The sequence below is a fragment of the Sus scrofa genome, chromosome 5 (assembly GCF_054392235.1).
Source record: "Sus scrofa isolate SSC_HxYL_T2T_F1_AM1 chromosome 5, Sscrofa_HxYL_maternal_Yorkshire_Landrace_v2.0, whole genome shotgun sequence".
Lineage (NCBI taxonomy): Eukaryota > Metazoa > Chordata > Mammalia > Artiodactyla > Suidae > Sus > Sus scrofa.
In genome coordinates, this window is record NC_139387.1 from 93,201,771 (window position 1) to 93,215,084 (window position 13,314).

The window sequence follows — 13,314 nt, forward strand, 5'->3', positions numbered from 1 at the left end:
GTATGGCCAAACAAACAAACAAACCAAACAAATTTTTTAAAAAAGGATTCAATTTTGCTTCACATCCCCAGTGTTTAGTACATTGCCTGGTACATAGTAGGCGTACAGTACATACTTGTTGAGTGACTAAATAATGAAATGAATTAATCACTTAGGCGTCAAGGCATAGTATTTGAAATTAAGAGAGAAGCGATACAAGAGATTAGTAGGTTAACTGTAATACACTGGTCATGATAGGGTAAATGTTTGGAGTAGCTATAGGCACTGATGTTAGAGATATTTGGAAGAACTGACTATACCTTATGGGTTATGGTAGCCCAAGATGAAGATCCACAAAAGCAGCTAGAGAAGCAGAACAAGATCTTGGCTGAGATGTCAGGGTTAATGTTAATCATTCAAATAAAAGTTTTGAAATAGCATGAGACTCAGTTTCTCATGATTCTTATTTGGGTCCTTATCAAAATTTTATAGCAGAACAATCAAAGGAGTGCTGTGTATTTAATATAGAAGGGGATACATAAAAAAAAATCTTCAGGACATAATGTTAAGTAGAATCTACTAAAAATTTATATCTCAAATACTGATTTCTTGCCTGTGGCCATTCAAATTATAAGAGATTTTGGCTATGGTTTTACCTATTTGAATTTTTAAAATTCTTTAAAAAATAACTACCTTTCAGGTAGTAGTTATAATGAACACTGAAACCATTATAAAATTTTTAGAGGGATAATTCAGTACACTTCTACGTTTTCTGAAATTGCCTTATCTATAAGGATAAGATTCCAATTTGGGAGCTATATATATATATATATTTATATATATGAGAATAAAACCGTCTATTTGTGAAACGTGATGAAAAACACGCCAAACTGTCTGTTCTTTATGACCATCAAGCTCCTTTACTTTACAATATTATTTTCAATTACCTTCTCAAGTGGCACTTTTATTTTATAATTTAAAATAGCGCACTGGATAATATATAAACCTGAGAGTAGCTTTACTACATCATAGTCAATGGAAATAAATCCTGCCCCTTTCCACTCTAGTGTACTTATCTTGCAAATCTTCGTTAACTACATGGAGGCATTATGCATATGAGAAGTGGCATTTGTTTTTTTATTACCACTTGGTGGGAGCTCACTCAGTCTTTCCCCGCATACTGGTTTCAGCATACGATGTGTAAAATGGAATCCTTCCAAATCACGTCTTCTCTCTGCTTAACTATGGGTTCTTATGTTGCTCACCCGCAATTTTTCCTTAGTTTCCAAATACCCTCCCACTGGCTCCTGGTGGAGCAGCTCCAGAGAACAGTACCCTTCCATCAGTTTAGTGAACAGCTGGATTTCCTAGGCAGATCTTTTGGTTGTGAGTAACTGTGAACTCTGGTGACTCACACACTCTTAATTATATACACCCAGGGGCTCTCCATCCTGCATTTGTTTTTTCACCTCCTGTAGTGTTTAAATCATAAAGAGAAGACTTTCCCCCATTTTCTAAACCCAAAACAACCTGCTTGGGGCAGCCTTCGCAAGTCCTTTTGCAGGTTTCTGTTTTCCTTATCCCTGCTGATCCCTCTGGCTTTCAACCAAGGTTTAACCGTAAGACTCTCATCAGAGAACTTTAAGAATAAAGGGTTCCAGCATGGGTGCACTATATTAATAAATGAAACCCAACCTTTTAAAAATTACACTGTCAGAAAAACCCATTAGGCTGTAAAAGAGTTGAAGTAAACATTAGATTTTAATATCTACTGCTGCTTAGATTTTTCTGAGCTGAAAAATCCCCAGTGAGCACTTAAAACTTCATTATTCCACTGAAAGGTTGTGAAAGGCTATTTAAAGGTTTTCAATTTTGTTGAAGTCTAGAGGTTATTACAGTTGGAAAGAATACAAACCCTAATATTACAAGGAATGAAAGGAATGAAATTTGTGTTCTCATCTTCCCTGAAGTTTAATCCAGGTCTATTAGATTCATTGGTAAAAATTAGGGCAGGTTGAAAACTTTTCTGCAGGTTTGATGAAAAATAATATTTGGACACAATGAAAAGTACTTCTGTCTTCATTGCACTCAAGGAAATGCTTTATCTCCTAGTCTTCTGGTCAAAAGTTATTTCAAGACCAGTCTCTGCTGAAAGCCCCTTAAACAGCTTCAAAACTCAAATTAAAAACTTAGAGCAAAGCTGTGACTCCTACCCAAAAAGCTAACATATGAAATGAGATCTTCAACTCAAACTCATAAATACAAGAACTTGGTGGGTATGTTGTTTTTCCATGACTTAAAAAAAAAGTATCCTATTTTTTTTTAATGGAAGGAATTTGTGTCTTAGTTTCCTTATAATTTGCCAAAATTGGTATTGATATATTTAACCTTATTCCTATTTCGAAGACCCTCTAACTGTCTCCTGTCAGTCGTGGTGCTGTGGAGTGGCTGTGGGCTCAATATAACGTTATTATCCATTGTCCTTTAGTAGTTGGCTCAAATATTAAATTACAACTGTCAGAAATGGAATCATTGAGCAAAAAGTAAGAATGCTTTTAAGGTTTCTAATACACATGATTAATTTTTTCAAAATTATTTTCATGAATTATTCTTCTGGAAGAGATAATGCGAAATGCCATCTTCACCTACTGTAAATATTATCACAGAATTATAACAAATTAGCCTCTCTAATTTGATAGTGAAACATAGCATGCCATTGTTTTAATTTATATTTCCTTGAGTACCAGTGGTGCCAAATATTAATTCAATGTTTATTGACCTTTTGCACTTTCTCTTCTCTCTTCTTGTTCTTTGACCATTGTTTGTAAAGGATTTGGAAAGCCCTGCTAGAAAACTGGGACTTTTTCCAGTTGGCAGTGGGAGTCACTGGCAATGGGGAGCTTTTAAGGTTTTGGCAGTTGTACAAAAATGACCATCCCAACAATATAATTCAATGCTCTTTGATTACTAGCTCCATAATAACACCGTTCACATATGGTTTTGAGAGACATGTTGATAATACTAACATGATAAATAATAATAGTAACTGCTATATAGTACATGCCTGCTAAGCAACAGCACTTTCTAGGCGTTTCCAATATTATTTTATTTAATCCTCACAACACTATAAGGTAGGTATATAATCTCTGCACCATTGATTGAAGTTTGAGAGTGCCAGCTCTTCCTCTTTCCTCCATCCTGATGCTATTCATTAGAGAGTTAACACAAACAGCACCACTCTCCTGTAATAAAATTTCCAGACAACTCCAAGGATATAGCTGGGAGTTGTACATATTTAATGTCCATAGGACATATTTAAATGCTCAACCCTAATATATCTAAAATATATGTAAAATATAAACAATTTGCACTCTATTATATATAACTCCACAAATTGATTTCAAAAATATTATTCAACCTATATATAAAGTGATTTAATGGATGACCATTTATGGAAATCTTAGTTATATTATTAAGTAATTAGGCTGCTTAGGCGTGGGAGCCTCAGTGATTTCTGCAAGAAATTTCTTCTCACTTTTAGGAAAGATTTTGTGGTATATATCCAATTTTCAGAAAGACTGAAGCATATCTAAATGAAGTAATGCAAAAAAAAAAAAAAGGAAGGGGTATTCACAGTGCTGGCTTTGAATTACAGTTCATTCTTCAGCCTCTAATCTTTTTTTTTTATACAAAAATATAGATTGGTTTTTCTTAGCAGTTATGAATTGGGAATATATTTTAATTGTCCTCAGAAAGGAGGAGATAAGCACAGATAATCCAACAAATTCCATTAGAATTTTAAATGGTAATAAGCACTTTTAAGGAAAACTGCAGGAAATCTGAGTAGTAGAGAAGTGGTTTGGGCCTGAATTTCAAAGGATGAGTAAGAAATCGCCTGATCCATATGAGGGAGAAGGTGTTCGGGGAGAGGTCCTGCGCGGAGAAGAATGTGGAGAGTTTGAGGAACTGAAAAGTGAAAGTGGCTGGAACCCAGGGTGGTAGAGAATGAAAACGAAGTAGATCCCGCAAGCCTCCGTGGGATGTTAGCGTCTCTGGATTTTCCCCTGAGTACAAAGAGAGATTCATCATCATTATCGTCACTGTTATCATTTTTTTTTTTTGTCTTTTGTTTTTTTTTTAGGGCCGCCCCCACGGCATGTGGAGGTTCCCAGGCTAGGGGTCAAATTGGAGCTGTTGCTGTCGGCCTACAGCACAGCCACAGCAATGTGGGATCTGAGCCGCATCTGCAACCTACACCATAGCTCATGGCAACACCAGATCCTTAAGCCCCTGAGCGAAGCCAGGGGTCAAACCTGCCTCCTCATGGACGCAGTCAGGTTCATTAACCATTGAGCCAAGAGGGGAACTCCTATTTATTTATTTTTTAGTAGAGGAGGGCAGCGTGCCTCCACTGTTTGTTATTTAAGTAGGTGAAAGAAGTAGTGTTTGGCAGAAAATGAAAAAGGGGTCAATTATAAAAGAATTATTTAACATCAAATCAAAAATTTGTAATCAACTTTTTCAAAAACAGTGGGGACTCACAGCTTAACAAAATATTTTTCTTTGATGCTGCTGTAGGAATGAGAGTCCAACTGGCAGTTGTTGGTATTTCTGGGAAATCATAATAAGCTGTAGAGTAGACAAGAGAGATTTTAAAACTGAGACTGTCAGGAAAATAGGATTTTTATGTTAGCTTTATTTGTAGCAGACTAGAGGGTCTGGCCTTGATTCTGCTGGCCATAGGGTGACCTTGGACGTGCCTAGACAGAAGGTGACATGATATGGTATGTTCCAGTGAAGTGACTGGAGGCCTTGGGGAAGTGAATTGCAAAAAAACTGAGACTGCAGCTAGGAATTTGCTTTTTGGAGTCCAGGCAAGAGATGTTGCAATTTGGCTAAGAGAGGGGGTGAGTTTCATTTATGTGTTCCTGAGGTAAGGTGTATTCTTCTCATGTGTGGTCATGAGTATCTTAGAAAATGTTGCCGTTTATGTATGGTTAGCGCAAAATCTACAAAAAACCTGAATAAATGCTGGGTGGCATATGGATCACTCTTGTCTGTGAATTTTTATATTCCTTATTAGTTATGTCAGCAAGTATAAATCAAGCACAAATTACCTATACCAGTGGATGCTGGAGTCATCATTGTTTACCTGAAACCAGGAGCAGGAGAGATAATTATGCTGTTATGCCATCTGTACAGCCAAACTCGAAGTTCTCCTCAGCAGCAGCTTCAGTATGACTGCCAAATAGTCTTCATTTTTGACAGGGTAGACTTCAAATGTGGATGGTCAACCACAGAGCCTTGAGGGGTTAAAGGAGGTTTCTTTTGCAAGCAGAGCAATTCATCTGAAAGGCTGGTGTCTGGAGCTCAGTAATTCCCTCATTCCTTTGCTGGAAGCAGTGCATTTCCCATTCCTTTAGAATGGGACAATATCTGGGGGTAGGGTTGGTGGGGCAGGCGGGGGACTCAATGAGTTCAGTCTCTAGCACAAAAAGGCAGTGAGTTGATTAGATTGCTTTTCTTTTTCTTTGGAGACAGTGATTATCGTGCCCTATTGGTATGGGAGAAGGGACAGGGATGTTTGGTACAGAGAGGAAAGGGGACATTGAAACAAAATGACTGATACAGAGAAAGGAAGAGGTAGGAATTTTGGAGAAAAAAAAGTTGTCAGCTTCACCATAGTTTTGACTAGGTCTGGTGCTGGTAGCTAAGTAAATCAGAGTATTGTAACTCAGATTGTCTCAGATTCAAAAGGGATACTAGATATCACTTCATTCAACCCTTATCTATTACATGAGAATTCCTTATAATGCTCTTAACAAGTGACCATGCACCCTTTCGTTGAATACTTCAAGTGGCACGTAACCCTCGACTTACCCAGGCAGCCCATTCCCATTGGGGCCAAGACTGAAATTTCACTAAGTTGTTCCTTATGTGGAGCACAGATCTGTGTTCTTAAAAGGTTTTTGGTTTGTTTGTTTGTTTGTTTGATTTCTGAACTCACTCTTTGATTATTCATATTTATATTTTCTTCTTTTCTTTTCTCCCACCCTCCCTTCTTCCTTCTTTCCCTTTCTCCATCTTCCCTTTAAAAAAACACCAAGCAATGAGCACACAATGAGTTTAATTGTTGTTTACATGCAATTCAAGTACTAAAGACCTATCATCCCAGCCCCTCTAAGTCCTCCCGGGAGTTAAACTTCTTGTTTTGTTTTGTTTTTCAATCACAGTCAAATTACATTTAATTTCATATTGTAAATGCAACCTACTGGTTGTGCCCATATTTCACACCAGGGTGGCAGATGGTCTAAAAGCATTCAGTGGAGAAATACTCATTTCTACCCAAACAAGATATAATGTATGCTCTTGTGAGTTTTCTTTGCCTCCAAGTAGTTGATTTTGCTACACAGGTGCTAGAAAACTCCTTGTTTTGGCAGCTTCTTAAAAAAAAAATAACTATGCTAGTTGCCACATTATAGTTGCCAGCCATTAGAATCCCAATTATAAGTTGTTCCTTTAATAACACTACATTTTTGCCTTATGCAGATTATCTGGTTCTCAGGAATATTACCATAAGAAAACAAGTAATGGTGTGCTATGTTTGTATAGATTTTCTACTATCAGAATGATACCTTTAAAAGTGCCAAACAAACTAATGGCATTATGAGTTGGATATTCTCTGCTGGATAGCTTGTCACATAAAATACCCTTCTCCCTGGAGTTCCCGTCATGGCTCAGTGGTTAACGAATCTGACTAGGAACCATGAGGTTGCAGGTTCAATCCCTGGCCTTGCTCAGTGGGTTGGGGATTTGGTGTTGCCATGAGCTGTGGTGTGGGTCACAGACACAGCTCGGATCCCACGTTGCTGTGGCTGTGGTGTAGGCCGGCGACTATAGCGCCGATTCGACCCCTGGCCTGGGAACCTCCATAGGCCACAGGATCAGCCCTAGAAATGGCAAAAAGACAAAAAAAATAAAATAATAAAAAACAAAAAAATAAAATAAAATACCCTTCTCCCAAACTTTCTGGCCCTAAAATTGTATGCACACTCAAACCTTCTGCAGAGATGTCTATGAGTAAATTGAACACTTGAAGTGCCTTCTACAGTGTCAAATGCTTCACTCTGAGGCCTGGATCAACTCACTGATGATGTTTAGAAATCCTACTAGCAGCCAATGCATTTTTACTTTGAAATTAAATGCCAATTGAATGCCAATGTTGCTTAAAACATGCCAAACCAATCATATGCCAACACCAAACATATAAAATTACGTTCAGTTATCTCAACTTCCTGGCTACAGCTCTTCTCACTTGACCTTCACTGTATATAAATTATTTTTAAATTTTGTGATTAATTTGCATAGACCGTGCACATTGTCATGACTTATTTTTCTCTCCCTTTAACATTATAAAGCCTTCCTCTCACTGATAGCAAATTTACTAAAGAACATCTCTTCCCACCTTCACAAGTCACTTCATCCTAGAACTTTATCCTCGTCCAGAAAGTAGTGAATTTAGGACTATTGCCAGAGGCAAGGAGAGGCAAAAACAGGAAAAAAAATAATCATAATCCATCCAAACATCATATAAATATGTAATGACTTTATATACACTCTCTCATTTTCCTTTGTCAGGGATTGTCTAAGGAGACCATGTGAATCAGTCAGAGCCAGACACGAAGTGAAATGGGTTAGGGGCTGTCTGATAGACCTTATGCTCCCGGTAAAAAGTTGAACCAGTAAGAGAGAACTTTTCCTTTCTCTTTCTTTTACTTTTTTGCCTCTCTTACTTCTTTCCTGCTCGGGGTGCTGTAGCATAAGAATGTGACACTTAAAGTTGCAGTGGCCACCCCTCAGCCATAATGGAACTATTGCTAACAATACACAGTTGATGGCACAGGAGAAAACCAAAAAGAGCCTACTTCCTGGTCACATCACAGAGATGCTGTATCTGCTAGCTCTCGCTGAGTAACAGACCACCCCCAAAATGTTGCTTAAAACAATAACATTTATTTAGCTCAAGATTCTAGAAGTGGTAATTTGGGTGGGTCTCCTGGACTCAGCTGGTCTGATTCATGCATCCATGGTCAGCTGCCAGGTCAGCTGAGCGTTGGTTGGTAGGAAGGGGTAGGCTAGGATGGCCATTTCTACTCTTATGGTCTCCCATCCTCTGTAAGTTAGTCCAGGCTTATTACCGTTAGTTGTAATTCAAGAATGAAAGTCAAGGTGTACAAAGTCTCTTGAAGCCTAGTCTCAAAACTTGTCTAACAGTTTTTCTGCTGCATTTTATTAATTCAAGAAAGAGGCTAGGCAGTCCATACTCAAGGGCTGGTAATAGGATCAGCTTCTTGAGGGGAGGTGCTACAAAGAATTATGGCTATGTTTTTCTGTCTGCCACAAATACCAAATCCACATTGGGACCAGCTAACATTGAATCAATACATATCTTTATGGTTTAAATTACCACAAGACAATTTTTCTGTTATTTTCTGCCAACATATTCTAATGGATCCAACCTGCCCTCCAGCATTCCAGCAGCTGACCTGCAAGCTGAGGAAGTAGTCTTCACGCTAGACAAAATTACAAGTTAAACTCTTCAATTTTCAGAACAAAAACACCTTGCATATTACTTGGAGGGCTGTTACACTGAGAAAATTATCCTCCTTTCAATCAACACCACAGAGCATTTGCATTTCTGGGGTTTGTGAGTGATTTCCACTTTTAATTGTCTTCCGCATAATTCTTGTCAAAGATGAGCTGAGACAATTGCCACCCCACAGGGATTACCTGGTAAATCTTCTTCTTCTAGATTCTCTAAGCCTCAATTTATTCTGCCTGGCTTCCCCATTAGCTGTTTACATGTTGTCCCTCCCCTAAGATAGAGAGGCACAGGATGGCCAAAACCGTGTCGTAGTCATCCTTTCTCTGTCACCCCCTCTTCCAGACACACCTTCCCCATCTTTAGCACTCATTCATTGCTCTGCCTGGCATGTACCGGGTACTGAGTTTGGTTGAATTGAATAATAGGATAAGTACTAATGGTAACACAGGAAAGACTCCACCAGCTAGGGAGTCACTTGCCTTAAAATGTATCTACTCTTAAAATTAAAGGTAAAGTGACTGTAGGAAATGTCTCTCTCACTCTGAGTTTGTAGTAACCACATTTCTAGCTTCTGTAAACTTGATGCTTTAACATTCATCCCACAGGCAGCATGTGCTGGACATGCCTTGTTCCAGACAACCTGATGATATGTCTGGGTCCCCCTGCCTTGATCTCCTACCTTCCTGGTCAACCCCCCACCTCCTCTCCAAAGAAGGTCTCCTCCTGGGGACATGCTTTTCAAATACAAGCCAACCAATCCAGAGTCCACATCCCCAGCCAGCCTCCTTTTTGGGCTCTTAGGCTCTGAGTCACTATCTACTGGCCCCAATCACCCCAGAGGCAGGTAGACAGGTACCCCATAACCAGGAACATCTCCTCTACCACAGAACTCACAGGAAATTATTCAAACTAGCCAATCCTAAACCTGCTTACTCTGCCTTGGCTGTATCTTCCCACGTTCGAAGCTCTTGCTCACAGGTTCCTGCCTCTCTGCCTTGTGACCTACTCCAAGGCTTTCTCATATGGCCTCCATAGTGTGATGAGTACTCCCGCTTTTGGTATCTGCGGATATAATAAAATACCTTTTCCATGGCAATTGTCTCCTGCTCCATTGGCCTTACAATACCTATATTATAATATCTACTAAAACACTTGATTGTTACATGTCTGTCCAGCCAGAGTCTGAGGTGGAGAAATAAAGGTTTCCTTTTTCCTTAAGGGGACTGGAGATAGGAAAAAAGTTGAAGGAATATAGAACTTACAGGCTGTTAGAAGAAGAAAAAAAAACAATATTTGTAAGCAAAATGGGAACTGAATTAGAGCTCTAAGCACATGGAATGAGAAAGTAGAAACACAAGGGGACAGAAAGGAAGAGGGGAAAATATAAAGCCATTTGCACCATTTTGCCATCGTGTCTTAAAATACTTGCTGAATAGGACTTCCTTGGTGGCTTAGCAGGTTAAGGACCTGGTGTTGTCACAGCTGTGGCTCAGGTTGCTGCTATGGCTCAGGTTTGATCCCTGGCCTGGAAGCTTCCGAATGCCATGGGCATGGCCCAAAACCAAAAAACAAAAATAATTTGCCAAATATGTGAATGGGGGCTGGAAGGAACTTGTTTTCTTTACTTTTCCTTCTTGACTTTAAAAAGTCCCACAGTGGAATTTCTGTTGTGGCTTATTGGGTTAGGACCTGAGGTTGTCTCCCTGAAGATGCAGGTTCAGTCCGTCACCTTGCTAGTGGATTAAGGATCTGGCATTGCCGCAAGCTATGTCTAGGTCACAGATGCGACTTAGATCCAGTGTTGTTGTGGCTGTGGTGCAGGCCTGCAGCTGCAGCTCTGATTCGAGCCCTAGCCTGGGAACTTCCACATGCCACAGGTGCAGCTATAAAAAGAAAAAAAAAGTGCTGTAGTAATTCTCATGACAGCCAAGGTTGAGAACCACTGTACTAGAGTCTTCCAATTCAAAGGGTGATCCTTGGACCAGCAAGGTTGGACAACACCTCAGAGATATGGTATCCTATTGCCAGTTTGCAGTGGCTTGAAAAAGCCGATGGTATACCTCTCTTTCCAGCTTAACCCTTGCTGACGTCATGTTAACAGCTTGAAACAGGCCATGGTAGGAGTAGTTACACCATGGGAATTGGAAAATGCCCTTCTGATCCCTGACCCCAGAGCCAGCTGTTAAATATTTACTGGCACATCACTTCTTATGGGCTTGTAAGAAATGTAGCATCTCTGGCTCCATCCCAAACCTACAGAATCAAATGAACATTTTAACAAAATTCTCAGGAAATCCACATGCATGTTAAAGTGAGAGAAGAATCAATAAAGTCCAAATTCTTGACACTGCCTTCAACGCCCTTCAAAATGCAGCTTCATATCCTCCCACTACTCCTGCCAGACAAATCGAGTCCACCTCACTAAAAGCTCTCAAATAATTCTGGATTCTCATATCTCCCCACGATTTTTCCCTTAGCTTGGGGAACCCCAATTCTTTCTTTGCTTTCACCACTAAAATCAAATATCAGGAGTTCCCGTCGTGGCACAGTGGAAACAAACCCGACTAGGAACCATGAGGTTGTGGGTTCAATCCCTGGCCTCGCTCAACTGGTTAAGGATCTGGCATTGCCGTGAGCTGTGGTGTAGGTTGCAGACGAGGCTTGAATTCTGCGTTGCTGTGGCTCTGGGATAGGCTGGTGGCTGTAGCTCTCATTAGACCCCCTAGCCTGGGAACCTCCATACGCCACAGGTGTGGCCCTAAAAAGACAAAAGACAAAACAAATAAATAAATAAATAAATATAAAATTTCATCTCTTCCAGCTGTGCAGGCAGAAGTAATGACTCCAGTTTTTTGCTCCTTAACTTGTCACATAAAGCTCTTTTGGGGTAATTCTTTTATTTTATGGTTATATTTCATTTACGAATCAATCTCCATGACTTGCAAGATCCCTCAAGGCAGGCATAGAGAATTCATCTCTGAATCCCTACAAATCAGCACATAGTAGGTGCTCAGCAAAAATTTGTTAAATCTATAAATTGCTTCATTAAAAAGATTTGTTCTAAAAGGTTTGAAAATCTAGTCAGTTCTGATAACATATACATGTAGGACAAATGTGAAAATCTCAGGACATAAATGACAAAAACAAAAAGGGCTTTTCTGCTATAATTTGTGCTTAAGTACTTAGGAATAACTGAAAATTAAAGGCTATTGCTGCTTGTTTTGCTGAATAATACATCTGCAAACTGGAAAACTGCATGTCTATTTTATTTACCAGCACAAATGCCCATTTGCTCACACACATAGCTGTTTGCAAGCAAATTTTGTTCCCATGCAAAACAAATGTAAATTTGGCATTAAACAAGTGCCAATTATTTCCTGACTGTGGAAGGAAAAGGAAGGGTGATTTAACAGATAGAGGCTCTGGACTAGGAAGCAGAGAAGGCGGCCTAGCTCAGCTGCACCGGGCTTTTTCATCACAAGGAGTGAATGTTTAATCTGCTTAATTGGGTGGGCATTCACTGCCGATGAGCAGGGATCCAGTGTTCCATGTCATTTTCTTTCTCTACGAGATGGCTGCTATGACCTTCAGCAATCTCCTCTGCTTGCTGCTGGAAAATAGGAAGCTAATTTGGGCTCGTTCTCATGTTTCTTTCATGCGGTGGAGAGAATTCGTTTGATAAGCCCTGTGTCAGTTTTTATTGTGAAGCCTGATTACTGTGATTAATTTTGATACTACCAGTTACCATTTATTAAGGACCCACTAGGTGCCAGGCACTAAGCAGAGATGCTTCAAGCTCCCTGTCTCAGTGGAAATTTTAACCCTTGCCACAAACTGGAAAGGGACGCTATACTGGCCTATTTTGAGGATCAGCAAACTGAGGCTTGGTGTCAAGTCACATACTGGTGAGTGGCAGAGACAGAATTGCATATCAAATCTATCTGCTCTAAGCAACCCCTGCATCCCATTCAATCCCCTGTGCCATGGTTCCTTGATTTAATAAAAACTACCTAATTAATCCTTTTCATAGCTTGACCGTGTCAGCAGCTATTCTAGAGAAGAATTTTATTCTTTTTCTTTTAGCTGTCTTAGTGGAAAGATGCAAAGCCTACTTTTCTGGCTCCTCTACCTGCTTTTATCCTCAACCTTTCTCTCTACAGCCATCCCATTCCCAGGAGTTTGGGGTCTCCTGGACTCCCCCAGCGCAAGCCTGCAGTGCGCTCTATCCTGGGCATGTCTGCCTCCTCCTTGAGTTTCTAGCTTGCACCTCTTTCTGATACGAAGCTCTATTCCTTCCTTCCTGCCCCTGCTACCACACGCAGACATTTAAAACGTACCTGTCCCCAGTCTTATACCTCAAGCAGTCCATGCAACAGTAGTGAGTGTGGTGAACTATTTCCTGCTCAGTTCCTCATGAGTTTCAAATGACTCACTTTTAGTTATACAAATAGTTAAACATTCAACAAAATGAGAAGGGTGCTCTTGAGTGTTAGGTACTGTTATAGACTCTGGATATTCAGCAGTCAACAACACAGAAGGTCCTTGCCCTTGGAGCTTATCTAAGTTCCTACTACATACCAGGCACTGTTCTGGGATCTGAAGGTATAAATATATTGAAGGCTTAGCATTTGTGCTTGGGAGTTCACAGACAACTGGAAGCTCATGGTTTAATCTTCACAAGTAGAAAATTATAATAGCATCTCTGGAGCATTTGTTATGTATCAATCGCT

General features: G+C 39.8%; 1 long non-coding RNA gene across 5 annotated transcripts in view; it reads left to right on the plus strand.

The window, feature by feature from the left end:
* Window positions 1-13,314, plus strand: part of LOC102160458 (uncharacterized) — a 579,515-nt gene that overhangs the window by 464,935 nt on the left and 101,266 nt on the right. The gene's annotated exons all lie outside the window — the stretch shown is intronic.